Source organism: Mirounga angustirostris, unplaced genomic scaffold (genome assembly GCF_029215605.1).
Source record: "Mirounga angustirostris isolate CCGP_5_RB_7025 unplaced genomic scaffold, mMirAng1.0.hap1 SCAF_1, whole genome shotgun sequence".
Lineage (NCBI taxonomy): Eukaryota > Metazoa > Chordata > Mammalia > Carnivora > Phocidae > Mirounga > Mirounga angustirostris.
The window spans coordinates 137,898,093-137,924,533 of NW_026991709.1; the positions used below are offsets into that span (position 1 = coordinate 137,898,093).

General features: G+C 37.1%; 1 long non-coding RNA gene across 1 annotated transcript in view; it reads right to left on the reverse strand.

The window, feature by feature from the left end:
* LOC123863871 (uncharacterized) overlaps positions 1-25,954 on the reverse strand; it is a 51,597-nt gene extending 25,643 nt beyond the window's left edge. Inside the window, exons 1-3 of the long non-coding RNA XR_006795662.2 lie at positions 25,640-25,954; positions 2,692-2,814; positions 793-884 (exon numbers count right to left, since the gene is read on the reverse strand). This is a non-coding gene — a long non-coding RNA (uncharacterized LOC123863871). The remainder of the gene's footprint in view (positions 1-792; positions 885-2,691; positions 2,815-25,639) is intronic.
* Between the last annotated feature and the right edge of the window lie 487 nt (positions 25,955-26,441).

A 26,441-nucleotide genomic window follows, 5' to 3' on the forward strand; every position in this document is an offset into this window, starting at 1 on the left:
AGAGAAAGGCAATTAAACTGGTTTCCGCTTTGCCAGTCCATCTTTGAACCATGATTATATAAACAAATGATTACAAATTATTTTAAAGGTCACTCCATCCACCTAAACACATATACATTCACATGGAGGAATTTTCTTTTTTAATCTGCATAAGCACTCCAATAAAGTTTTTAGGAGAGAAATCGTTCTTCAGTAGTTTATGCCAGTTTCCTTCCTCAAGGCAGAAAATCTTAAAATAAAAATATCTTCAGTCTATGAAATTACATATGTTTTTCACATTGCCTCTGAGTAATTACTTAGACGGTAATAAAAAAATATTTTAAATACATTTGCATTTAAGCATATAATTAACTGTGTCCATGTAATTTATGTTTAAAAGAAATCTGGCAACTTATTGAGGAAGCTAAAAGAAATATCAAAATCTGTTCTTCTCAATAAAAAACAATTTTATTGAGTTTTTATAAGAATGTGTGTTGGAAAAGAAATGGAATTTATGTGGTGCCAGTCATATTTTATTGCAAAATTAGAGATAAATAACAATTTTCAATGCCTCATAAAACCAGCTTACTCTGACCCACACAGTTCTATTTAACCATAATGCGTTAGCCTTGAAGAGCAAAATTCCTTAAAGAGATTTCCAGAGTCTTTTCACACTTGGAGGACTTAACACACCCTTTCTAGTCCTAGGAATACAGCCTGGCTACTGACTTGCAACCAGAAACAAAATGTTGAGGACCCCAGACCCCACTGAAAAAGCTGGGTTAGGCTAAGTAACGTTTATCAGTCACTTACCTAGAAAATAGGGTAAGTCCAGACATACTTTGAGAGGAAGTGAGGATCCAGAAAACACAGAGAAGATTCCAAAAAGCTTTGCGGTGGCCATCCTGGAAATGAATGAGGAATAGGGACAGGGACAAGGAAATAAAAAGCCTGTGTGCTTCTTAGGGCTGTGCAGATGTCTTAGCCCATAGGGGAACGGAGAGGATTTGGGGCATAGACACAAGTTTTAGGAAAAAATAAAGGGGCAAGATTTCCTTCCAACCCAAAACTAGATAAAGATTTCTCTAGATTTGGGGAACAGGAAGTAATGAAATAAAGGATCCTTAAACCCAACATCCTGGACAAGAAATACGAGCGAGGATGTGAGTCCAGAGAGGAAGTAGCCTCTCAGAAGGGCCACATGCTTGACTTAATGCTCTGCTGCTACCTCTTGAAAACCTTAGTGATTTTATCTTTGAATTTGTGTTTTGTAAGTGAAGTCTGATGGGAAAAAGGAGCATGCACATGAGCAGAGGACCATTTTGCAATGCTGCCTGAGCTCAGCATTCCAGTGGACTCAAAGTGAGTTAAGTGTGTTACTGAGTGATCAGGGACACTGACAGCCCTGGAAGTCCATGCTCCCCATCAGAGCCAGAACTCAGTTCAAATGTAGAAAGAAGGCAATTGTACTCTAAAAAACAGGAATGATCTCAAGCAAGAAACCTGACATATCCTTTCTTACTTTGTATACTTCCCTATACTAGCCAACCATCTATGCTGAGAATGATGACGTAGAAGGAGAGGAAATGACCAGGAAACCCATAGTTCCTTTTCCTGTCAATCCTTCCTTACTTACAAGTAACCTGAAGGTATAATGTGTTGGTAGAATGTGCATATATCAAGAAGTGAAAGAAAAACAATAGTGCAATTTTATGCCAAGTTTCCACCGCTCTGGCAAAAACAAAACAAAATAAAACAAAACAAAACAAAAATATATATATATATGCTCTAGCTACAAATGATGTGTCATTTAGGGATCATGCATATGTGTTAAATGCTCCTATATTTGCACTTATGACTGGCATTGCACACTATAAAGAGAAATAGTGAAATTCATGGTAATTATTTAATATTTTAATTTTTCTTTATTTAGACTGGCATCAAATAGCAACTAAAATATGCTATGACAAGGTGAGAGAGAGCAGAAAAAAGGAAAAAGATTTGTACTTTGGACCTTTAATGATACTCTATTCTGGCTTTTCCTACAAGTTATGTAGCTCCCTCTGGAAGTAGTAGAGTACTTATCTATGTGGATTCTTCCAGATTCTGTCCTCTGAGGCAGTACAGGGACATATGGGGTGAAGGGGCATATAGAAGAAAGGGCACTTGCTCAGCAGCCACATGTGGATGGATGATGGAAGACAAGGTGCTCTCTCTCCCAACATCTTAGCACTATAACAGATGCCCAGGATCTTGACATATGCCTTTGGAAGCGGAGGATTCCTTGATAAGACTGAATTTATAGTACTATATACATTTCCTATTTCTTCTATAACAAATTATCACACACTTAAAATAATGCAAATACAATTGACCCTTCTACAGTGAGGGTAAGGGGCACTGATCCCCCCCCACACAGTTGAAAATCCCATGTAACTTTTCACTTTCCAAAACTTTACTAATAATAGCCTACTGTTGATCGGGAAGTCTTACCAATAACACACTCAATTAACACATATTTTGTATGTTTTATGTATTATGTACTGTGTTCCTACAGTAAAGTAAGCTAGAGAAAAGAAACTGTTAAAAAAAATCATAAGGAAAAGAAACACATTTACAGTATTTACTATATTTATCAAAAAGATCTGCATTTAAATGGACCCGTGTAATTCAAACCCGTGTTGTTCAAGAGCCAACTGCGTATTGTCATACCGTTGTAGAGGTCAAAAGTTGAAAATGGGCCTGCAGGGGCACATGGCTGGCTCAGTCCATGGAGCATGGGACTCTTGATCTTGGAGTTGTGAGTTCAGACCCCACACTGGGTGTAGAGATTACCTAAAAAAAAAAAAAAAAAATCTTAAAAAAAATAAAATTAAAAAAAATGGGTCTGCAGAACTGTGTTCCTTCAGAGGCTTCGGATAGAATCTTGCCTTTTTCAACTTCTAGAGACCACCTACATGACTTGGCTCCAAGTTCTTTTCTCTATCATTAAAGCTCATAGCATCTTTTCTCTCTGCTGCCATTTTCCCATTGCCTTCTCTCTTAGAAGGACACATGTGATTACTTTGAGCCCACTTTGGATAATCCGAGATTATCTCTTTCTCAAGGTTCTTAATTTAATCCCATCTGCATCTGCAGAGTCCCCTTTTTGCCATATAAGGTAACATATTCATAGTTAGGACTATGTGGGATTAGGATTTGAGGGGCGTGTATTCAGAATGCCGCACCTCCCATCCAGTAGGTGCAGTGTTCAACATACAAATTAAGCTTAGTTCTAACAAAATAAAACTATTTTGTAAATTTGTGGGCTAAAACTCATACCCTCTACATTTAAATTCAAACTGGGCAAAGGAAGAAAATAAAACAATCATCAGTAACACTTCTATCAATGCTGGTGGCAAAAAGGGAGTTTGCATTTATTAGCAGAGATTTCTCTCCCAGGTTATTATTGTTAAAAGCAAGGACCAGGAGTACAAAGTGGATTTTTAAAAAACACATTTCTTGGCGTGCCTGGGTGGTGGATTTGGTTAAACGTCAGACTCTTGGTTTTGGCTCAGGTTGTGATCTCAGTGTCATGGTCTCAGTGTTGTGAGACGGAACCCCTTCTCAGGCTCTGCACTCAGAGTGGAGTCTGCTTAAGACTTGCTCTGCCCCTCTCCCCCCAAAATAAATAAATAAATCTTTAAAAATATCCCACACATATCTTAAAAATACAATTTATCCTCATATCATCAATGTTTGTTATTCTGTAGTCAAAATAATCACCATCATTTTTATTTTCTACAGTTATTCATTCATTCTAACTATGTTGATTAAAGTCTTATAAATATAATCTCAATATCATTTCTACTAAGAATTCTGTAGATATAGTTATTTAGATACAGTTAGATATAGATAGATACAGATGGAGAGAGAGAGATCCAAACAACATTTCCAAAATCATGCCAGGATAATGGGCCCAGTATCCATACTCCTATGGTACATAAATTTCCTCTTTAGAAAGAATTGCTTTACTGTTCTGCATTACACTGTTTAATATTCAGCACTGAGAATGGTGATGGCCATAGAAAGGACTCATAAGTGTTTGTATAGTTGGACTAAAGTGAATTGTGTGCTAATGGGGAAAGAATCACCAAAATAACCAATTGGGAAAAAAATACAATTACCCTTCATTTCATTTATTATGCTGTCAAATATACTGTTGGCCCTCAGTTACCACCATACAGGATGAAAAGGCACCAATATTAAGGGAAAAGCAATAATACCCTTGGTCCTAAAAGACTGGAGAGTTTATTACATCCACACACCTTAGAAATTTATCTTAGTTTGGCCTGCTATAACAAAGAACCATAGACAGTGTGGCTTATAAAGAGCACAACTTTGTTTCTCCTAGCTCTGGAGCCTAGAAATCCAATACCAGAGTGCCAGCATTGTTGGCTTCTTGGGGAAGTCCCTTTTCCTGGTTTGTGAGTGACAGTCTTCTTACTTTGTCCTCACCTGGCTGAAAGAGGGCAAGAGAGTTCTCTAGGGTCCCTTTTATAAGGGCACTAATTCTATTCATGAAGGTTCCATCCTTGTATCCAAATTACCTCCCGGAGGCCCTGCATCCTTACTCTCATACTGGGGGTTAGGAATTCAACATGAATTTTGGGGGAACATAAACGTTCTGTCCATTGCAAAATTCATACTCAATCAGAGGCACCATTACTGCATATGAATGGCATGGTAGACAGTGTGGCACTGACCAGTGACAACTTCCTCCAACTACTTTTTCTACCACCAAACTGTGTTCATATTTTGTTCATGTATCTGTTTTCCATTGGTCTTTAGGGCAGCACTTCTCAAAGTTCAGTGTGCATGCTAATAATTTGAGGATATAGCTAGAATGTACCTTCTGATTCAGCAGGTATGGGGAGGGTCCTGAGAATCTGCATTTCTAGCAAGCTCCCAGGTGATGTCTGCTCTCCTCCTCTGTGGACTGGGCTTTTGGGGATGGTGACCTCATTTCCAGCTCCAAGAGGTGGATCCTGAGTATCCAACACCAAACATGGTAACTCTAGTCTCTTGCCAGTGAGGATTAGAAATGCGAGTGTGACCCAGTTGAAGCCAATATGATGCAAGGTCTACCCAATGGGCTGAAGATCAGCAAGCATGGTTCTTGTGGGGACCATCTTTGGAGACTAGTTACTGATTTATTCAGGGGCCACTGATGATGTTCCAGCCAGATGCCATAAAAACGACTTTTATTGGCAGTAAGTTAGAGCAAATGCTTTTGGCCATCACCCTGATATATAGGCGGACCTCAGCTGGTATTGGTCATGTGGTCCTTCCAGGGCTACCACATCCTTACCCTGGATTCTCAGTGTTTGCAATTATTTCTATGTCCCTGACAGAACAGGGGGAGCTATGTGAACCAGGGCAGTTTGCATTTAGGAGGAAGGCTGTGCAGGCCTGTTTGACGATGCTGTAGGGACCTTTCCAGAGCCCTGGTGCATCCTAACACACCTCCAAATGGCCCGGCCTCTGGGGTTGGCTAGTGAGCTGGGGGGGTCCTTAGAATGTCTGAAGTGGAATGTCCTTACCACAATGGTAAGTGATTTAAAGAACATAGAATTAAGATATCTTTTTGCATGGATTTTGTGGTTTGAGACTGGCTACATTTTTTTCTTTGTTTTCATTGAGGAGAAACAAAAAAGAATCTTAGATCCCTTGAAACCCTCATTTTTTGCATTGCTATCTTCCACATTTAGCAAGTCTTTCTGCACAACTTGTTACCTACCTACTCCATGTGTACCTCGTAGGTTTAATTTGGAGGACGATAAAGTATAATTAAACGTGATCTGAATAGTATACCAATAACTTGCAGATATATACCAAGAAAAATTACACTGGTATTGATCTTAGCTTTTTATAGATGATTAAAAATTTTATACTGACAATCAACTAAGCTTGCGTAAGGCATTTATGGCTGACGTCAAATATTGTTTTTTCCCTCTCCATAAACAGTCATTCATATGTTAATGGAGCAACATTTTAACTCACATTTTAAGGCTTTCACTATCTTTATAAACGGTCCCTAGGTTACACCCTTACTATTTAAGTTCAGGATCTACTAAGCCACCTTTACATTTAGGATTTTGGGGAGGGGCCAACATTTAAACTTTCATCATGTTTCCAAATACGATGTAAATAGCCATAATCGCTCCATTTTTTATTGTGAAACTACCTTGTAAAAAATTTAAAAGGTCAGAGTTTTCCATTTGGGAATTCGGACTACTGGTCATCTGTCTTGAGGCGGGATCCGTGGACTCAGGAAGGGAAGGAGCAGCAGAAGCAAGCCTGTCCCTCTGCCTCCCGCTAACACCCACTTGGAGGCATTGCCAATCCCTGTTGATGCCATTTCTAAGAAATCTGGTGCTATAGCTTTTGTTGGTAAATTATCTTCTAACAGTAACATCTTCTGGCTTCTCAGTTCCAGCTGCCAAAGAATGATGGACTTTACTCTATCGGACATCTCTATGTGGAATAAATGGGGCTCTTTTCTTTCCCCTGGGAAACTAAGTTGGATTGGTCTGTTCTCGATAATAAGCAGTATTATGCGTCTTGTTACATAGGAAGTACATAAAACCTTCTTTGGATGATGGATTTTATGTCTCCAAAGAGGGTTCAACAGTGTATTTAAAGCTCTTATTATGCTGCCTGAATTCTATGTTGCATTTTATAGCTTAAAAAATGGCATAGTACAAAAATAGAAAAGAAAAGAGAAGATGATTTCACAGTTTCCCAGGGTCAAGGCAGAAATACAGAAATCAGAGAGGGAAAGAAAATCACTTTTAAATGTGGGAGGGATGGGGTGGCTGGGTGATAGACATTGGGGAGGGTATGTGCTATGGAGCACTGTGAATTGTGTAAGACTGATGAATCACAGACCTGTACCCCTGAAACAAATAATATTTATATGTTAAAAAAAAAAGATAGTAGGAAGGGAAAAATGAAGGGGGGAAATCGGAGGTGGAGACGAACCACGAGAGACTATGGATTCTGAGAAACAAACTGAGGGTTCTAGAGGGGAGGGGGCTGGGGGGTTGGGTTAGCCTTGTGATGGGTATTACAGAGGGCACGTACTGAATGGAGCACTGGGTGTTATATGCAAACAATGAATCATGGAACACTACATCAAAAACAAACAAAAATATATAATCTACTGAGATTTTTTTTACCTTTATTTCAAACTTTATGTAAGTGATTAAATTATAATTCTGCTAGGCAGATATACATGATATAATTTTCTGTGTAAAAGATGAAATGAACTTGAGAGATTTGTACAAAACAAAATTTGTAAAGTAGGGAATATGGGTTAATTAACTTGCCATGTGAATAATATATGTGACTTCCTTTAGAAAGTAAAGACTTCATGTGATTTGCAAATTGCTCCCATAATGAGTCCATTCACAATGAATATAAATTGCTATTCCATTTTCATAATGAACGAATGAGTTTTTAATGAATCACACTTACTTTAACATTCTACAGAAAAATGGCCAATATAGAGCTGAAATATTATGATATAATTAAAATGAAATATTCTTTATGAAAACTTAAAGGTTTTAACTTGAAGATATTTTAAAGATCTATTTTTTATTATCCTTTAAAATATATCTTTCATCAAATTGGTTTGAAGGTTGGTTAACCACCATGTAAAAGTAAATTAATGTCCAATGAAAGAAGAAAGTACATTTGGTGGCATTGCGAATTATAAGAAAAAAATATGTGGCTTTAATCACAGAGCAGGATCAAATAATTTCTGTAGACATTAGTAAAAGTTTAGTATCACATTGATCTTACATTTTATATAATATGGTTCATCCATCCATCCATTAAATAAGTATTTATTGATTGTTTGCTATGTACCACCCCTAGACTAGGAACTGTGCTTATAGAATTGAATTTGAGGAGTTAGAGGCCAGTTTGTCAGGTGATCTTCAGGGCATTCCCATGACTTAGGGAAGTTAGGTGTATAGCCTGATGCCCTAGTGAGGGTCAAATTTGTGCTTGTTTTATTTAACTCTATAGAGAGCACCAGGAAGTTTTCTCCTTCAGAAGAGAGTGAGATTCACCTTGGATGGATTGAGGATAATTTTTTTTTTTTTTAATTTGAGAGAGAGAGTGTGTGTGAGAGAGAGAGGGAACACAAGCAGGGGGAGTGGGAGAGGGAGAAGCCGACTCTCCACTGAGCACAGAGCCCAATGAGGGGCTCAGTCCCAGGACCCTGAGATCATGCCCTGAGCCGAAGGCAGACACTTAACGACTGAGCCACGCAGGCGCCTCTTGAGGATAATTTTTTATCTCATTCTCCAAGCCCCTCTAGCCTTATCTGTACTCTGTCTCCCAGAAGGACAGGGCATTTGGAAAAAGGGAGTAGCTTTATTGTCTGGAAATGCACAGTAATGATATATTTTTTCTTTTTATTATTCTAGAAGAAGTTTCCAGACACTAGAGAGATAGTGGTTAGGGAGGGTGGTGTGGTCTTTGGATCCTTAAAGTTACAGTAACCTAAGTCCTCATCTTATGGGGTAGTGTGTGCCCTCAAGGGAGCACTGCTGAACAGAGGCCTTAGGCCACTGCCCCACATAGAGGTCACAACCTCCTTGTGGCCCGTTGGTTCTCAGCTAGGGGTGATTTTGCGTCTGGAGATATTTTTGATTGTGACAACTGGAAGGAATGGTATTACAGGAAAGAAGTAAATAGAGGCCAGGGATGCTGCCAACATCTTACAATTCACAAGACAACCCCTACAACAAAGGATTGTCCTGTTCAATATGTCATTAGTGCAGAGATTGGAAAACCCTGTTGTGACTGGAGAGCTTAAGCATAGTGCCTTGTGCATAGGATGTACTTAGTAAATTCTTATTAATTGCATTGATGAATGCATGAGTGAGTAAATAACAACCTAACTTTGGAAAGTGATCACTTTAACAAGTCAATATTGTGTTCAACTCTCTATCTAGGATGGACTGGAGGGACTAACTCTAAATTGGCATAGGAAAGCCAGAGAAAGTGGTTTTCTACAGGGTACTACTACTATCCTGCTATTTGCCGGGGCTTATGGTTTAATCAACCTATTATTAAGGATTATATTCATTTAACACATATTTCTTGAGTACTTACTATGTGTTGGATGAAGCTCTAGATGCTGTGTGTAGAGCTGAAAAATACAACAATGGTTCTTGTCTTCACAGAGTTTGTAACTTACTTAAGAGAAGGAAAGACTGGCATATTTCCTTAGATACACATATATGGATGAACTTGGAGCATACCAATGGATTTCATAGTGATATTAAGTTTCAGAGAATGGTCTAGGATTGGGGTGTTGGTCAAGGGAAACTTTATCTGTATTGTGTGAATATTTTTTATAAGAATGTACTTATGCATATTTGTATAATGAAAAATTAAACAATTCCAGAAAAGTAGTAATGCATCCTTAAAAATAAACATTTACTTTACTTTTTGATTAGCATTTTTGTGCTTCACATTTTCCCAAGATTTTATTGTAAAAGTCTTCAAACATACAGAGAAGTTGAAAGACTTATACAGCCAACATTCACCATCTGGATTCTACAATTAACGTTTTCATATATTTGCTTTATCCCATATCCATCCATCTATCTTTGCCTCTATCCATCCATCAGTATGTATTTTTAAAATTTATTTCAAAGTAAGTTTCAGTGCATCAGTGCACCTTTTCCAGTATGCATATCATTAACTAGAACTTCGTATTTGTTTACAATTCAAACATACTTTTTATTAACGCTACCTTGTTATTCAACAAAATGCATGAAATGTAAATTCCATTTTACAGGTCTGCCACTGGTTTCCTTATGTAACCTGTTCAAGTAGGATCAAGATAGAAGTCTGACCTCTAAAACAGTGATTTTTTATGATACTTTTCCTTAAGGGACACCCCCTTTTTGTCACTTTACATTTAACTCTTATTAATGAAACGATCTGTTGGCAGAGCCATTATTCTTTCTAATGAAAAATTCCTGCTCCAAACTAAAAAACCAAACAGACTCTGTAGAATCAGCAGTAGGGCCAGTTAGGTTGTTAGCTGAGAGGGAGAGGGTTTACACTTCCAGAAAGCACTGCTGATAGTATTCCCCGTGGCTTTAAAAGTCCTGCCACACTTGGATTTGGTAGCTTTTCCAGCGTGTACACAAAGCCCACCTGGGATGAGGGCAGGAAATTTGTCTCTTTTGTTTATAGTTTTATCTTCAGAGTACAGTTCAGTGACAGCACATAGTAGATCCTCAATAAATATATGTTGAATGAATGAGTGAGGACCTTGTACATAGATGGTATGCAGTAGGGTTTTTGTGAAATTGATTAATAAAATTGAAGGTCTGTAGAAAGTTTAGGACAATGATGACCTGCTGGCATTGGTACTTACAGAGTCTTTATCTACCCTCACCTCCTTCCAAGACATCAATATGCAGAATATTACAAGTAAATTTGGGCAATACTTAATTCAGCGACTTCATAATAAACACAGAACTATAAAGTCTCACATTAATTAATTAGAAAAACATCAGTTAGTTGTCCACAAATGTCAGAATAAATATTTATTTCCTGGCTTTTACAATGAATATAGTATATAAACTTGTCAATTTCTTTAAGTGTGGTATTGAAAAGCATTATGATGGGCACCTGGGTGGCTCAGTTGGTTAAGCGACTGCCTTCAGCTCAGGTCATGATCCCAGGGTCCTGGGATTGAGTCCCGCATCGGGCTCCCTGCTCTGCGGGGAGCCTGCTTCTCCCTCTCCCACTCCCCCTGCTTGTGTTCCCTCTCTCGCTGTGTCTCTCTCTGTCAAATAAATAAATAAAATCTTAAAAAAAAAAAGCATTATGATAACATGATCTTGATACTTGGCAAATATCATGTTAAAATGTTGAAAGGACATTTGGGGTAAATATGAGCAATTACATAAATGGGAACTGCCCATTTTTTTTTTAAGATTTTTATTTATTTATTTGGGAGAGAGAGAGAGAGTGCAAGCAGGGGGAGGAGCAGAGGGAAAGGGACAAGCAGACTCCATGCTTAGTGCAGAGCCCAATGCAGGGCTCCATTTCAGGACTCCAAGATCATGACCTGAGCTGAAACCAAGAGTTGGACACTTAACCAACTGAGCCACCCAGGCACCCTGGGAACTGTTCATTCTTAAAGTAGATTAGTAAGAAAGGATAAATAGGGTGAAGAGTTGGGCTTTGAAATCAGAAAGACTGGAGTTCCAGCGATGGTACCCACACTGCCACATTTCCTAATCAACATATGAAGATGATGCTTGTACTGCTTTGTTGTTTCAAGAAGTAAATCAAACAAATTGCTTAGCAGAATTCCTGAAGGTAAATACTCCATATTTGATAGTTTTCTTCTTTTGTTTAAGAAAAAAAATCTATTTGAAAACTTACATGACAACAGTAAGTAACAAAAAAATTACTTAACACCTCTTTAGAGTGATTATTTGGTAAATTTGTTCTTTATAATTTTGATAAAAATTATGTATGTAAATGGGTTAAACATTTAAATGTATTACAAAATTCAATGCTATTACAAATATCTTTTTCAAATTTCATTTTCTGCTTAATCCTGGCATATGAATATAATTGATTTTTATATATTGATGTGGTATCAGCAGCCTTGCTAAACTCACTTATTAATGTTAATAATTTATCTCTAGATCCATTTGGATTTTCTATGAACACATCAAATGATGCCTACTTTATTTCTTTTTAAATTCTTTAATGTTTTCTTTAGTTGTATTGCCTCCTGACTTAGAAAAGTTTCTCCCATGTTGAAGAGAAGGGATCAGCTTTGTCATGTTTCCTATTTCAGAGAAAAACCTTTCAATGTTTTAACTTTATGATGTTAGCTATAGGATTATTGGGGGAGAAATTAGCCATTGTCATTTTAAAATTTTCTATTATATTCTTGATTGCTAAACACATTTGCCATAAGTGAATGTTAAATTTTATCAAATTTTTTTGTATCTATTGAAATAATCATACATTTCTTTTTTCATTTCTGAATGTAGCAAATTTTGATGTTCAAATAATCTTGTATTCCCATAACAAATTCAATCTGGTCATGATAATTTTATCATTTTATATGTTGCTGGATTCTGTTAGATAATATTAAGTGTAGACTCTGCATTTATGGTCATGGATGAGATTGGCCTATGATTTTCCTTTCTCATTCTATCTCTGTTGGTTTGTGCTGTCAAGGTTTTGCTACAAGACAGAAAGAATTGGTGAACATTATTTCCTTTCTATTTTCTGAGGTAGATGTTATTTCTTCCTTAAATGCTTAGTAACATTTTCTGGGATTTATATAGGTATCAGGGGACTCGAGCGGTGTTTTGTTTTATTTTATTTTGTGTTTGTTTTGTATGTGCATGACTGGGAGTCATTTAATTATAGATTCATTTTAATGGTTATAGGATTAATCAGGTTTTTTATTTCATTTTTTAGTTTTTGATAAAATGTAATTTTCTAAAGATTTTTCTATTTCATCTAAGTTTTTCAATTTATTAGCATAACAGTTGTTATTAATATCATCTTTCTGATGGTTGAAGGATCTGTATTTTTCATTACTGTTATTGGCTATTTGTTTTTGCTCCTGTTCTTGATTAGTTTTGTCCCAAATATAGACATTTTGTTAATCTTTTCAGAGAGAGAATTTGGCTTCATTGATTCCCTTTATTCTGTGTTCATTCTCTGTTCCTTTCTGTGCTTATATTTATCATTTTCTTTTCCCTCCATTCTTACTTTTTAATATACTATTCTTTCTCAAACTCCTTGAAGTAGGTAGATGGGTGTGTGCTCACCTTATGAACGTCAGCCTTTTTGTCTCTTTTCCTCTAGATATCACTTTAGAATAGTGGTTCTCAACCTGGGACAATTCTGCCCTCCCCTAGGGACATTTGGTAGTATCTGTAGATATTTCTGATTGTCACAATGTGGGGAAAATGCTACTGGATTTTAGTGGGGAGAAGCCAGGAATGCTGCTAGACATCTTACAATGCACAGGACAGACCCAGACAGCAAGGAATCATCCAGTCCTAAATGTCACTTGTACTGAGGTTGAGAAAACCTGCTTTAAAGCATTCTGCGAGTTTTGAAATTAACATTTTGTTATAATTCAGTTAAAAATACTTTCTAATTTCCATTTTGATTATTTCTTTAACCCTGTGTAATTTATAAATTTTAAGCTTTAATTTATAACCATATGGGAAATTCCTTTTTCTCTTTTTTGACTGACTGAAGCTTTTAATTTCCTGCTTTAATGAATTGTGATCAGAAAACATACTCTGTATGTTTTTAGCCCTTTGGAATTTCTTAAGACATGCTCCATGGCCCAGTAAATGATTAATTTTGTAAATGTTCAGTCTGTCTTTGAAAAGAAAATGCTTCCACCGTTGTTAGGTGAAATGCTGTTTATGTACTGGATTAGTTTTTAAGATTAAATTATTGATATTTTTGGGTGCATATTTGAAAAGTTATCAAAAAATGTCTTTAGGAGCACCTGGGTGGCTTAGTCCATTAAGTGTTTGACTTGATTTCGGCTCAGGTGATGATCTCAGGGTTGTGAGACAGACCCGTGTTGGGCTCCATGCTCTTCACAGAGTCTACTTAAGATTCTCTCACCCTCTGCCCCTCCACCCTCCTCTGCTTTCTATCTCTTTAAAATAAATAAATCTTTTAAAAAATGGTTTTAGAATCTTCTACTAGGATTGTAATTATTTACTTTCTCATTATATATCTCAATATATATCAAAATATATATATATTTCAAAGTTGAGTTTAGGTACATAAAAATATAGAATTGTTACTCCTTCCTGGTGAATAATCATTATGAAGAGACCATGAAAAATCTCTTGATCCTGAATAATGGTTTTTTTTTGCCTTTAAGTTTACTTTGTCTGATATTAATGAAGCTATATGATCTTTCTTTTGTTAAGTGTTCTATCTTTTGCCACTGTTTTACTTTTAACCCTTGTGAATCCTTATGTGTCTTAGGTATCTCTTGCAAATAATGTATATGTATAGATGTATATATAAATCTAGTGTAACAAGCTTTGCCTAGATTCCATTTATATTTAATGTAATTAGTGAAATATTTGGGTTGACATTTACTGTTTTACTATCTGCTTTCTATTGTCACACTAGATGTCTATGTTCTGTGTTCTCTGTCCTGTTCTAATTTCTTTTATTTTGCCTTTTCCCCCTATTTTTGGATTGGTAATGTATTTTTTTAACTTAAATTCAATTAGCCAACATATAGTACATCTTTAGTTTCAGATGTAGGGTTCAATGATTTATCATTTGTATATAATACCAAGTGCTCATCACATCATGTGCCCTCCTTAATGCCCATCACTCAATTACCCTGTCCCCCTATCCACCTCCCCTCCAGCAACCCTCAGTTTGTTTCCTATATTTAAGTGTCTCTCATAGTTTGTCTCTCTCTCTGATGACTTCTCATTCAGTTTTCCCTCCCTTCCCCTATGATCCTCTGTGCTGTTTCTTATGTTCCACATATGAGGGACACCATATGATAATTGTCTTTTCTCTGATTGACTTATTTTGCTCAGCATTATACCCTCCAATTCCATCCATGCCAAAATAAATGGTAAGTATTCATCCTTTCTGATGGCTGAGTAATATTCCATTTTATATATATACCACATCTTCTTTATCCGTTCATCTGTTGATGGACATCTCAGCTCTTCCCACAGTTTGGCTATTGAGGACATTGCTGTTGTAAACATTGGGATGCAGGTGCCCCTTCAGATCATTACATTTGTATCTTTGGGTTAAATACCTAGTAGTGCAATTGCTGGGTCATATGGTAGCTCTATTTTAAATTTTTAAAAAATTTTTCTCCTTTACTAGTTTGGAAGTTAAATACTTTTCTTTTAGTTATTATTCAGAAAAATGCAACCTGCATCCTTTACTAATCAACATTTAATGTTAATCTGTTCTTTCCTCCACACAGTAGAAGGACCAACTTTTTACTTTAATTTTTCTTTCTCCTGACTCTGTGCTATTACTTTTTTTTTTTTAACATTTTATTTATTTATTTGACAGAGAGAGACACAGCAAGAGAGGGAACACAAGCAGGGGGAGTGGGAGAAGGAGAGGGAGAGGGAGAAGCAGGCTTCCCGCCAAGCAGGTAGCCCCATGCGGGACTCGATCCCAGGACCTTGGGATCATGACCTGAGCCGAGGCAGACGCTTAATGACTCAGCCACCCAGGCGCCCCTATGCTATTACTTTTGTGTATTTTAATTCTTTCTATATTTTATATTACACAGCAACATTTTTTTTACTGTTTATATCATCACATTTTACTTTTACTGATAATTATTTTGTTTCTTCATTCTTTCCCATATCTCTTACCTTCAATCCACAATCATTTTTCCTTTTTAATTTTTATTTTTAATTTTAATTTTTATTATTTTTTTAATTTCAATTTTTGTCATTTTCCACCTTCTATTTTCACTTTTTCTTCCTTTTCTATTTTTTTTTTTAGATTTATTTATTTATTTATTTATTTGACAGAGAGAGACACAGTGAGAGAGGGAACACAAGCAGGGGGAGTGGGAGAGGGAGAAGCAGGCTTCCCGCGGAGCAGAGAGCCCGATGTGGGGCTCGATCCCAGGACGCTGGGATCATGACCTGAGCCGAAGGCAGAGGCTTAACAACTGAGCCACCCAGGTGCCCCTTCTATTTTTTTTTTTTTAGTGTTAGTCTGCTGACAGTAAATTTCCTTAGTTTTTGTTTGACTAAAATTCAAAATATTTCACTTTAAATATTGAAGGACATTTTTGCTGGATTTAAAATTCTTGACTGGCCGATTTGGTGGGGGTGCACACACTGAAAATATTATTCTACTATTTTCAGTTCCACTGTTTGGAGGTAAATTGTCTTTTGTCTCAACCTGATTTTTATGATTTTTTTTTTTCTTTGTCTTTGAACTTTCTGGAGTTTTGATATGTGTCTAAGTGTGGATTTTGTCTTTCAATTTATCTTGTTTGTTATCTGTTGGTATTCTTTTTTTTTTTTTTTAAGATTTTATTTATTTATTTGTCAGAGAGAGAGGGAGAGAGAGAGAGCACAAGCAGGGGAAGCAACAAGCAGCAAGCAGAGGGAGAAGCAGGCTCCCCGCTGAGCAAGGAGCCTGATGTGGGACTTGATCCCAGGACTCTGAGCTGAAGGCAGACACTTACCTGACTGCACCACCCAGGCGCCCCCTCTTTTGTTTCTGATTTATTTATCTCTTAATTTGCATGTATATCTGTAATTTTGAGCTGGATATTGTACTTTATCGGTGGAAGTGATTTTAGGCTGAAGAAGATGTTGTTTTCCACTGAGAGGATATTTCTAGCTTTTGTCAGACACCTGTAGGCACTAGCAATCTGAGATAACCTTAATCCAATTCCAGGACTTGATATTCTCTGGGCCGAACAAATGATTCAAAGTCAGACTGCTGTCCTTGAGAGCAGCTCTCAGGTGGTGTACTTCTAGCTCACCCTTACTTCTAGGTTACAGTCCTTCTGTTTGCAATGCAATCATGGAATGATTTATCAGAGTCCCACTTGGTGAGCCCTGGACTTCACATTTCACTTAACTAGCAATCCTCAGGGCAAAAGTGATTCCAAATAGTAGACTCATGTCTATACATTTCCAGTTTCTCCTGAACCTTGACCTGGTAATTTTTTATAATTTCCTTTAGAAATTTTATTTATTGATTGATTGATTGATTGATTGAATTCTGTGCTTTTAAAATAATTTTTTTTTTAAGAGTGGGGGGAAGGAGCAGAGGGGGAGGGAGAGAAAGAATCTTAAGCAGGCTCAGTGTCCAGCATGGAGCCTGGCAAAGGACTCTATCTCACAACCCTGAGATCATGACCTGAGCCAAGATTAAGAGTTGGATGCTTAATTGACTGAGCCACCCAGGTGCCCCTTAAAATAATTTTTAAAGTAATTTTCCAGCAACTAAATTTTCTGCAGTAGAGGAATTGGTCTAAATAACCTGGTATACCCTTATTGGGACCTGAGATCTCTATTCTTCCTTTTTATTATTTTCTCCCTGCCTTGAGTTTATTCTGCTTTTTCATTTTAACTTCTTAGGTCAGTTATTAGCTCATTAATGGTTAGTATGTTTACTCTACATCACTAATCATATATGATAATAAATTTCCATCTATCACTTTATGTTACACAAGTTTTATTACACGAATCTACAATATTTTCATCACTATTGAGTTCAAATATATTCTAATTTTCATTCACACTTTTATCTTTCTCCTAGGTTACTTGTTTAGAAATGCTTGGGGTGCCTCGTTGGCTCAGTTAAGTGTCTGCCTTCAGATCAGGTCACGATCTCAGGGTCCCAGGATTGCGTTGGTCTCCCTGCTCAGAGGGAAGTCTGCTTCTCCCACTTCCTCTGCCCCTCTCCCCTGCTCAGGCTCTCTCTCTTTCTCTCAAATAAATAAATAAAATCTTAAAAAAAAAAAGAAATGTTTGTCCTTAATTTTAGACAAGTAGATTTTTTTTCCAATTACATTTTTTGCTTTTGATTTTTAATTTAACTGCATTGTGAACACGGTAGGTTTGATGCCCTGTGTTGAAGCTTTCTGTATGACTCACTTTATGGTCAATTTTTGTATAGGTTTCATGTATGTTATAAAAGAATATGTATTCCCCAGTTGTTGAGTGCCCTATTCATGCACACAAAAACCTTTTTCTTTACATTATACAATAATTTTTGATAGGATGCTTCAAATATATCCTCAATGACTTTTTTTCTTTTTGAGAGTTATGTTAAACAGTCCTTATATGATGGTACATTTTTCCAGTTTATTCTAATTTTGTCAATTAAAAACTATTTTGAGTATTAAATTGACTGTGAATACTCATGTGTTTGCATCTACTTCTGCCATCTTATTTTGTGCTTTCTATGTGCTTTCCTTATTTTATTTTTTCTCCTTTTTTCATTTTTGAATGTTTTTCTTTTTTTAAATTCCATTTTCTCCTTCATCATTTTGAAGATTATACTCTGTATATCCATTTTTCACTGTTTACCCTGTATCTTAAGGTGTACCCTTAACTAAGTCTATTGTTAATATTTGTGCTGCCTGCTGAAAGAATACAAGGAGGAACCTTAGGACATTTTAGATGACACTCTGCCAATTTAAGTGCTCTTGTGTTGTAGTATTTCAATTTTATCATGCTTTTTTTTTTTACTCTACAAATAATTTGTCATTATTATCATTATTACTTCATACATCAATACTTGTTTAAATTTGTCCACATGCTTACTGTTTGTCTACTATTCTTTCTTGCATTTTAGAATGATTGCCGTAATTTTCTTCTGCTTAAACTACATGATTTAGATAATTTACTGCAATTTGGAAGGACATTTTAGAATGCTTTAATAAAAAAGTCATTAATTGTAGGTTTCTACTTAGATATATTTTGTCATCTTCAAATTTATTTCTTAGACAACTGAGAGATAATTCAGATTAAAAAATGGAATTTGAAACAAAAACAATAAAGATGATCAATGAAGTCAGGAGAAGTTATCCTGACATTAAGAAGTAAATTGTAACAATTTTTAAAAAATCTTATACCAAAGGCAGTATTTCAGGAAAAGGAAGAGATAACTCAAATAGAAGTAGCAAATAGACTCTTGAATTGTTTCATAATAATCCAAATGATAAAAGGATACGAGACATGTAAACACATTAGAAAACGATTTGCATTCCATGATGTTTTGACAGGAGATATTAACATTGAAGATGAAAGCATAAAATTCATAATACATCAGTATGAGGACAATAGATGGCAAAGAACTTATTGAATATCATCAATTCAGGTATTGAAGATATATCACTGCATAACAAAATGTAAAATACCTTGAAATCTTCCACCTCACAAACGAAGAAACAATAGAGCTTTGCCATAGTTCACAATAATCTTTAAAAATCATGTTACCAATAACAAATTGTGAAGCAGAAACTTTCAAAGTATTGATTTAGAAAATTGTTTTTGGTCAAACATGCTAGAAAAGACTAACTTATTTTTTTATCCTCCCAGTTTAATTGATATGACAAAAGTTCTGTCATAGAAAGAGCTGATCAAGGAATTGGCAGCCAAAAAATGTAGGAAAACACTAATAAAGTGGTGTGTTATATTATTATTTAATAGAACATGTTATGTTCTCCTTCTGATCATTGTGATATTAGTCAGCTTTTTAAAATTTGTATTTTGTTGTGATTTCTGTTCTTATCCTAAGTATTATAAATACTTAACTTTATCTCCTCCTCCTCTTCCTCCTTCTTCTTCTTTTTGAGAGGGAGAGGGGCAGTAGGGACAGAGGAAGAGGAAGAGAGAGAATCTTAAGCAGGCTCCACACCCAGCTTGGAGCCCATCGTAGGGCTGGATCACACATCCCTGAGATCATGACCTGAGCCAAAACCAAGAGTTGGATGCTTAACCAACAGAGACACCCAGATGCTCCAAACCTTTTATTCTTAATCTTGTATTTTTTTTGTTAAAGAGGCCTCCTTCCATAACTTGCTAAAACTCTGGACTGCTGAAATTCTGGGTCCATACTTGGTTTGTTATGAATCCTCAGGGAAGAATTATTTTTCTGTGTACATGGGGCCAAGATGAGACAGGCAAGGATCCTTGTCCCTCTCTGTGTTATAGATTTATTCCTCACTGAGATAAGCCTTTTGGTGTCCCTGCTTATGCTTCTGTCTCCTATGTCATCATTAAACACCAGAACGCCAAGGTCACTAGGATGCTGCAAACCCAGAAATCAACCTGTGTGCTTACTTATTCCCCAGAGTTCTCAATTTCTTTCTTCCTTTATTTCTGGTGTATGTGTGTGTGTGTGTTCCTATCTTTCTTGTCAGTTCCACAATGCATTTAAAAATATTTTTAACACATTTTTTCCAGAATTTTTGTTCTTTTTAATAAAAGAAACTTTTAGGTATTGAATTCAGTAGGCTTCCTGAAATGAAAATGCCCACAAATTTAATGTTCAAAATTATATAAGATATGTACCTGATTTTTACCTAAATTGGCAGGAATTTTTTTTGATACATCACATTCTCTTTTTCTATAAGGTTATTATAGTTACAACATGCACTACATTTTCCTTCCTTCTGAGACAATACTTAATATCATTTATCATTTAGTTCCCATCTCTTACATAATAGTGATCATCAAACATTGTAATATGCCAAAATTATGGCTTTCCTATCAATTCTCAGTGGCTGGCAACCTGCTAGAGTAAAATGGTTCAGGCCCTTGATCTAATTTAAGATATGATTCACTAAAAATATTAAAGATGACAAATAATAATGTCATTCATTTTCACACAGAAAGCTTTGAGCAAGCGGATTCATTCTCACCAGCCATTCTAGAAGGAGACCAGGGCCAGGGAATTGCTGTCCCTCAAGCCCCCCGCCTCTACCCCAGGACTGTGGCAGAGGTTGCTGCAATGGTTGGGGCGTTTGGGATTGCACACATACACACACACAGACATGGAAGCACAAACAGAATGTGAAGGTAGATGAAAAGAATGACTGGGATCCAAGGAAGGATTAATATTCCCCTTCCTTTCCTCTCAAAGATAGGCCTCAGAAGGAATAGAATCTTTCTACTGTTTTATAGGTTGGGACAGGTACTTATATTGTGGTTAGCATCCAAATTAAAGAATACAACATTTTCCCATAAGGGGTTGCTTCAGTGGTCAGAAAATTTAGTTTCTACTTACTCATTTTATTTTCCTAGCTTCTGTGTCTTTCAAGACACCAGCTCTGCTTTTATTTCCTGCCTAGCACAAAAGACCACGACACTTGCTTGTCAGTTTGCATCCACTCTTCTGCCTTACTTGCCTTTTTGCTTGCAAATTGTGAAGAATAAGTGTAACAGACTGGAAATTCATTTCTGGAATCTGTGTATAGACTCTTTATCCTCAGAGAAGGCATTTCTACCCTTTTAACTCCAGGCTGAAACTCACCGTGGGTCTGGCAACGGACTGAATCCTGGGAGTACACAGTATGAAAAGTTGCTGCCAGAGCTGACACTGAAATCACCCCAGCTCCTTTGGGATGAACACATTTTTCATTAAGTCTCCTTCCACATGTCATAGTCCAGAGGTGCCCCAAAGCCATGCCTTCAAAGCCTGCTGAAAGGGAAGTCTTTCATTCATGGCCACTGCTAGCCAATCACAGCACTATTACTATTTCAAAATGACTCATGGGATCATTGGTTCTACTAACTGTGAACATTTATTTTATGTTCTAGAGTCTGTGGATATAGAGATGACAGGGAGCCCTTCCTGCCCTGCAAGAGTTTCTGGTCTTGTTCTAATAGAAAGAAAAAGGAACCAACATTTATTGAGGGCCTGCCATGTTCTGGCACTTTGTTCATGAACTGACAAGCTATTATTTAAGCTTTATGGTAACTCTGTAAAGTAAATATGATTTAGAATTCAAATCTAGTTTTGTCTGATTGCAAGGCTGATATTCTTGACACAACATCCTGGTGCATTGGTGAGTTTCATACTTTGAATGCCAGGTTCTAAATTTTGGCTAAAAAGACATTTTTTTTTTCTTTTATCATCTTTTCTTCTGAGCCATTCAGAAGCTTGAAAATGCATATGTATAATATATATTTGTAAATGAAGATCAGACACATACATGTATATATGAATACATACACATGAGAACATATGGTAATCATGGAGTCAAGTGAAATTATTCACATGTTCAGTTAATTATTTATAATTGTTATAGCAAAAGATATAAGTAGTAGAATTATTTTATTGTTCAACATATAAATTGGGGTACCTGGGTGGCTCATTTGGTTAGACATCTGCCTTCAGCTCAGGTCATACTCTCTGAGTCCTGGGAGATCAAGCCCCACATCAGGCTCCCTGCTCAACAGGAGGTCTGCTTCTCCCTTTCCCTTTACCCTTCCCCATCACTTGTGCTCTCTCTATCAAATAGGTAAAATCTATAAATATATATATATGTATATAAATTAATGATGTCATGTAAAGTTCTGTTTTTATTAACTTTTATTTCAATTTCGATTCAGTTAACATTGTGTTATATTAGTTTCAGGTATACAATGTAGTGATTCAACAATTCCATACATGACCCCAATCTTTTGGTACTGGTTGAGACCTGATTTGTGACCTAGGATGTGATCTATTCTGGAGAATGTTCCATGGGCACTAGAGAAGAAAGTGTATTCTGTTGCTTTGGGGTAGAATGTTCTGAATATATCTGTGAAGTCCATTTGGTCTGGTGTGTCATTTAAAGTCTTTATTTCCTTGTTGATCTTTTGCTTAGATGATCTGTCCACTTCAGTGAGGGGGGGTGTTAAAGTCCCCCACTATTATTGTATTGTTGTCGATGTGTTTCTTTGCTTTTGTTATTAATTGTAATTAATTAATTGGCTGCTCCCATATTAGGGGCATAGATATTTACAATTGTTAGATCTTCTTGTTGGATAGACCCTTTAAGTAGGATATAGTGTCCTTCCTCATCTCTTATTATAGTCTTTGGTTTGAAATCTAATTTGTCTGATATAAGGATTGCCACCCCAGCTTTCTTTTGGTGTCCATTAGCATGGTAATGGTTTTCCACCCCCTCACTTTCAATCTGGGGGTGTCTTTGGGTCTAAAATGAGTCTCTTGCAGACAGCATATGGATGGATCTTGTTTTTTTATCCAATCTGATAGCCTGTGTCTTTTGATTGGGACATTTAGCCTATTTACATTCAGGGTAACTATTGAAAGATATGAATTTAGTGCCATTGTATTGCCTGTAAGGTGACTGTTACCGTATATTGTCTGTGTTCCTTTCTGGTCTATGTTGCTTTTAGGCTCTCTCTTTGCTTAGAGGACCCCTTTCTAGATTTCCTGTAGGGCTGGTTTTGTGTTTGCAAATTCCTTTAGTTTTTGTTTGTCCTGAAAGCTTTTTATCTCTCCTTCTATTTTCAGTGACAGCCTAGCTGGATATAGTATTCTTGGCTGCATATTTTTCTCATTTAGTGCTCTGAATATATCATGCCAGTCCTTTCTGGCCTGCCAGGTCTCTGTGGATAGGTCTGTTGCCAATCTAATGTTTCTACCATTGTAGGTTACAGCTGTCTTGTCCTGAGCTGCTTTCAGGACTTTTTCTTTGTCTCTGAGACTTGTAAATTTTACTGTTAGATGTTGGGATGTTGACCTATTTTTATTGATTTTGAGGGGGGGGTCTCTGTGCCTCCTGGATTTTGATGCCTGTTTCCTTCCCCAAAATAGGGAAGTTCTCTGCTATAATTTGCTCCATTATACCTTCTGCCCCTCTCTCTCTTTCTTCTTCTTCTGGGATCCCAATTATTCTAATACTGTTTCGTCTTATGGTATCACTTATCTCTTGAATTCTGCCCTCGTGATCCAGTAGTTGTTTATCTCTCTTTTTCTCAGCTTCTTTATTTTCCATCATTTGGTCTTCTATATCACTAATTCTCTCTTCTGCCTCATTTATCCTAGCAGTTAGAGCCTCCAATTTTGATTGCACCTCATTAATAGCCTTTTTGATTTCAACTTGGTTAGATTTTAGTTCTTTCATTTCTCCAGAAAGGGTTTCTCTGATATCTTCCATGCTTTTTTCAAGCCCAGCTAGTATCTTTAAAATTGTCATTCTGAACTCTAGTTCTGACATCTTACTAATGTCCGTATTGATTAGGTCCCTGGCAGTCGGTACTGCCTCCTGTTCTTTTTATTGAGGTGAATTTTTCCATCTTGTCATTTTGTCCAGAGCAGAATAAATGAATGAGAGAACAAAATGCTAACATGGTAACAATGACCCCAGAAAAATATACACTAAACAAATCAGAAGAGACCTGAAACCAGGGGAAAAGAAAGGGAAAGAAAGAAAAAAGAAAAAGATATAAAAAAAAAACAGAATATGATCAAATATGATCAGGCTGGTGCATAGATCAGTGCCACACACTACATTTTGGGTGTATTTTGGTCTGTTAGAAGAAAGTGCCTCCCAAAATTTTGAAGAATGAAAAACTTATATATGTACAAAAATAAGGGTAAATACGATGAAGGGATGGAATATGACTGTAAAGATGAAAATTATAAAAGATTTTATAAAAGGAATTGATAAGATAAGAAGCTGGTTGAAAAAAGAAAGAAGAGAATTAAAAAAAAAAGAGAGAGAGAATGTGATCAGGCAGGAGACTAGAACAAAGCCATACACTAGAGATTTAGGGTATATTTTGGTCTGTTAGAAGAAACTGCATCCCAAATTTTTAAAGAGAGAACAACTTATATATATATCAAAAATAAGGTTAACTACTATGAAGGGATAGAATATGATTCTAAAAATGAAAAAAACTTTTTTTAAAAAAGGGATTGATAAGATGTTGGTTGAAAAGGAAAAATAAAAATCCAAAAAAAAAAAGAAAAAAGAAAATTAAAAAAATTAACTTTGAAAGATCTATGCACCAGCCTGATCATATTTGATCATATTCTGTTTTTTTATATCTTTTTCTTTTTTCTTTCTTTCCCTTTCTTTTCCCCTGGTTTCAGGTCTCTTCTGATTTGTTTAGTGTATATTTTTCTGGGGTCATTGTTACCAATAAAAAGAACAAGAGGCAGTACATATTCTAAAGAATCATGGTAAAAAAGCCATGAATTCTATGTGCAATATTCCCCTAGCGCTGGAGTTCTGCCGTTCTCATTGATTGGTAAACTTGGTCTTGGGTGGCTGTTCTCGCTGATCTTCTGGGGAGGGGCCTGTTGACGTGGTTCCCAAATGTCTTTGCCGGAGGTGGAATTGCCCCGCCCTTGCTGGTCCCAGTTAAGTAATCTGCTCGGGTTTGCTCTTGGGAGCTTTTGTTCCCTGCAAGCTCTCTGTACAGCTTTGGAGGAGGAGAGTGAAAATGTCGGCCTCCCAATCTCCACCCCAGAGGAGCCGAGAACTCAGGGCCCCACTCCTCAGTGCGCCCCCAGAGAAAAGCAGTCAATCACTCCCATCTGTCTCCCCGGTCTCTGGCCGCACTCTGTGCTTACCCGGCCTGTGACTGAGCATTTCTATCTCTGGCACCCAACCCCATGTGGAGTCTCCAAACCCAGCAGATCCCTGCGGTGTGCTCCTGCACCACTCCTCCCGGGGGAGGAAGGGGAGTCTCCCCGGATCTGCCGCTTGTTGGGTCCCTGCTGGAAGAGCAGTGGCCTGACTGTGCCCCGATCAGGGTTTATGGCAACCCTGAGCTGAGAGCCCACTCCTCGGCTCTGTCTCTGCAGCCAGCTTCTCTGCTCCAATCCCTGGGAGCTCTGCTGCACTCAGGCACCCCCAGTCTTTCTGTGACCCCGAGGGTCCTGAGACCACACTGTCCCACGAGGGTTCCACCCCCTGCTTAGCCACTGGAGTGACGTCCCTCAGCGGAGCCGACTTCTAAAAGTTCCGATTTTGCACTCCGCGGCTCTATCACTTGCCAGAAGTGGCGGATGGAGGCCCCCTCCCCCGCCATCTATCTTCCCGAATATCGCCTCGGATTCACTTCTCCGCACGTCCTACCTTCCAGAAAGTGGTCGCTTTTCTGTTCAGAGAGTTGTTGCTATTCTTTTCTTCGATCTCCTCTTGAGTTCGTAGGTGTTCAGAATGGTTTGATCCCTATCTAGCTGAATTCCTGGGACCAGATGAAATTTAGGCCTCCTACTCCTCCTCCATCTTGCTCCTCCCCTTTTTATTCCACTTCTTCTTTATCCATTCATCTATCGATGGACATTTGGCTGCTTCTATAACTTAACTATTATAAATAATGCTGCTATAAGCACAGGGGTGCATGTATCCCTTTCAAATAGTGTTTTTGTATTTTTGGGGTAAATACCCAGTAGTGGGATTACTGGATCAGAGGGTAGTTCTATTTTTAATTTTTTGAGGAACTGTTTCCACAGTGACTGCACCAGTTTGCATTCCTGCCAATAGTGCACAAAGTTTCCTCTTTCTTCATATCCTCATCAACATTAGTTCTTTCTTACGTTTTTGATTTTAGCCATTCTGACATGTGTGAGGTGATCTCTCATCATGTTTCCCTGATGATGAGTGAAGTTGAGCATCTTTTTCATGTGTCCGTTGGTCATCTGTATGTCTTCTTTGAAAAAATGTTCATGACTTCTGCCCACTTTTAATTGGATTATTTGTTTTTTGGGGTATTGAGTTGTATCAGTTCTTTATATATTTTGGATACTGAACCTTTATCAGATATGTCATTTGCATATATCTTCTCCCATTCCATAGGTTACCTCTTAGTTTTGTTGATTGTTTCCTTTGCTGTGCAGAAGGTTTTTATTTTGATACAGCCCCAATAGTTTATTTT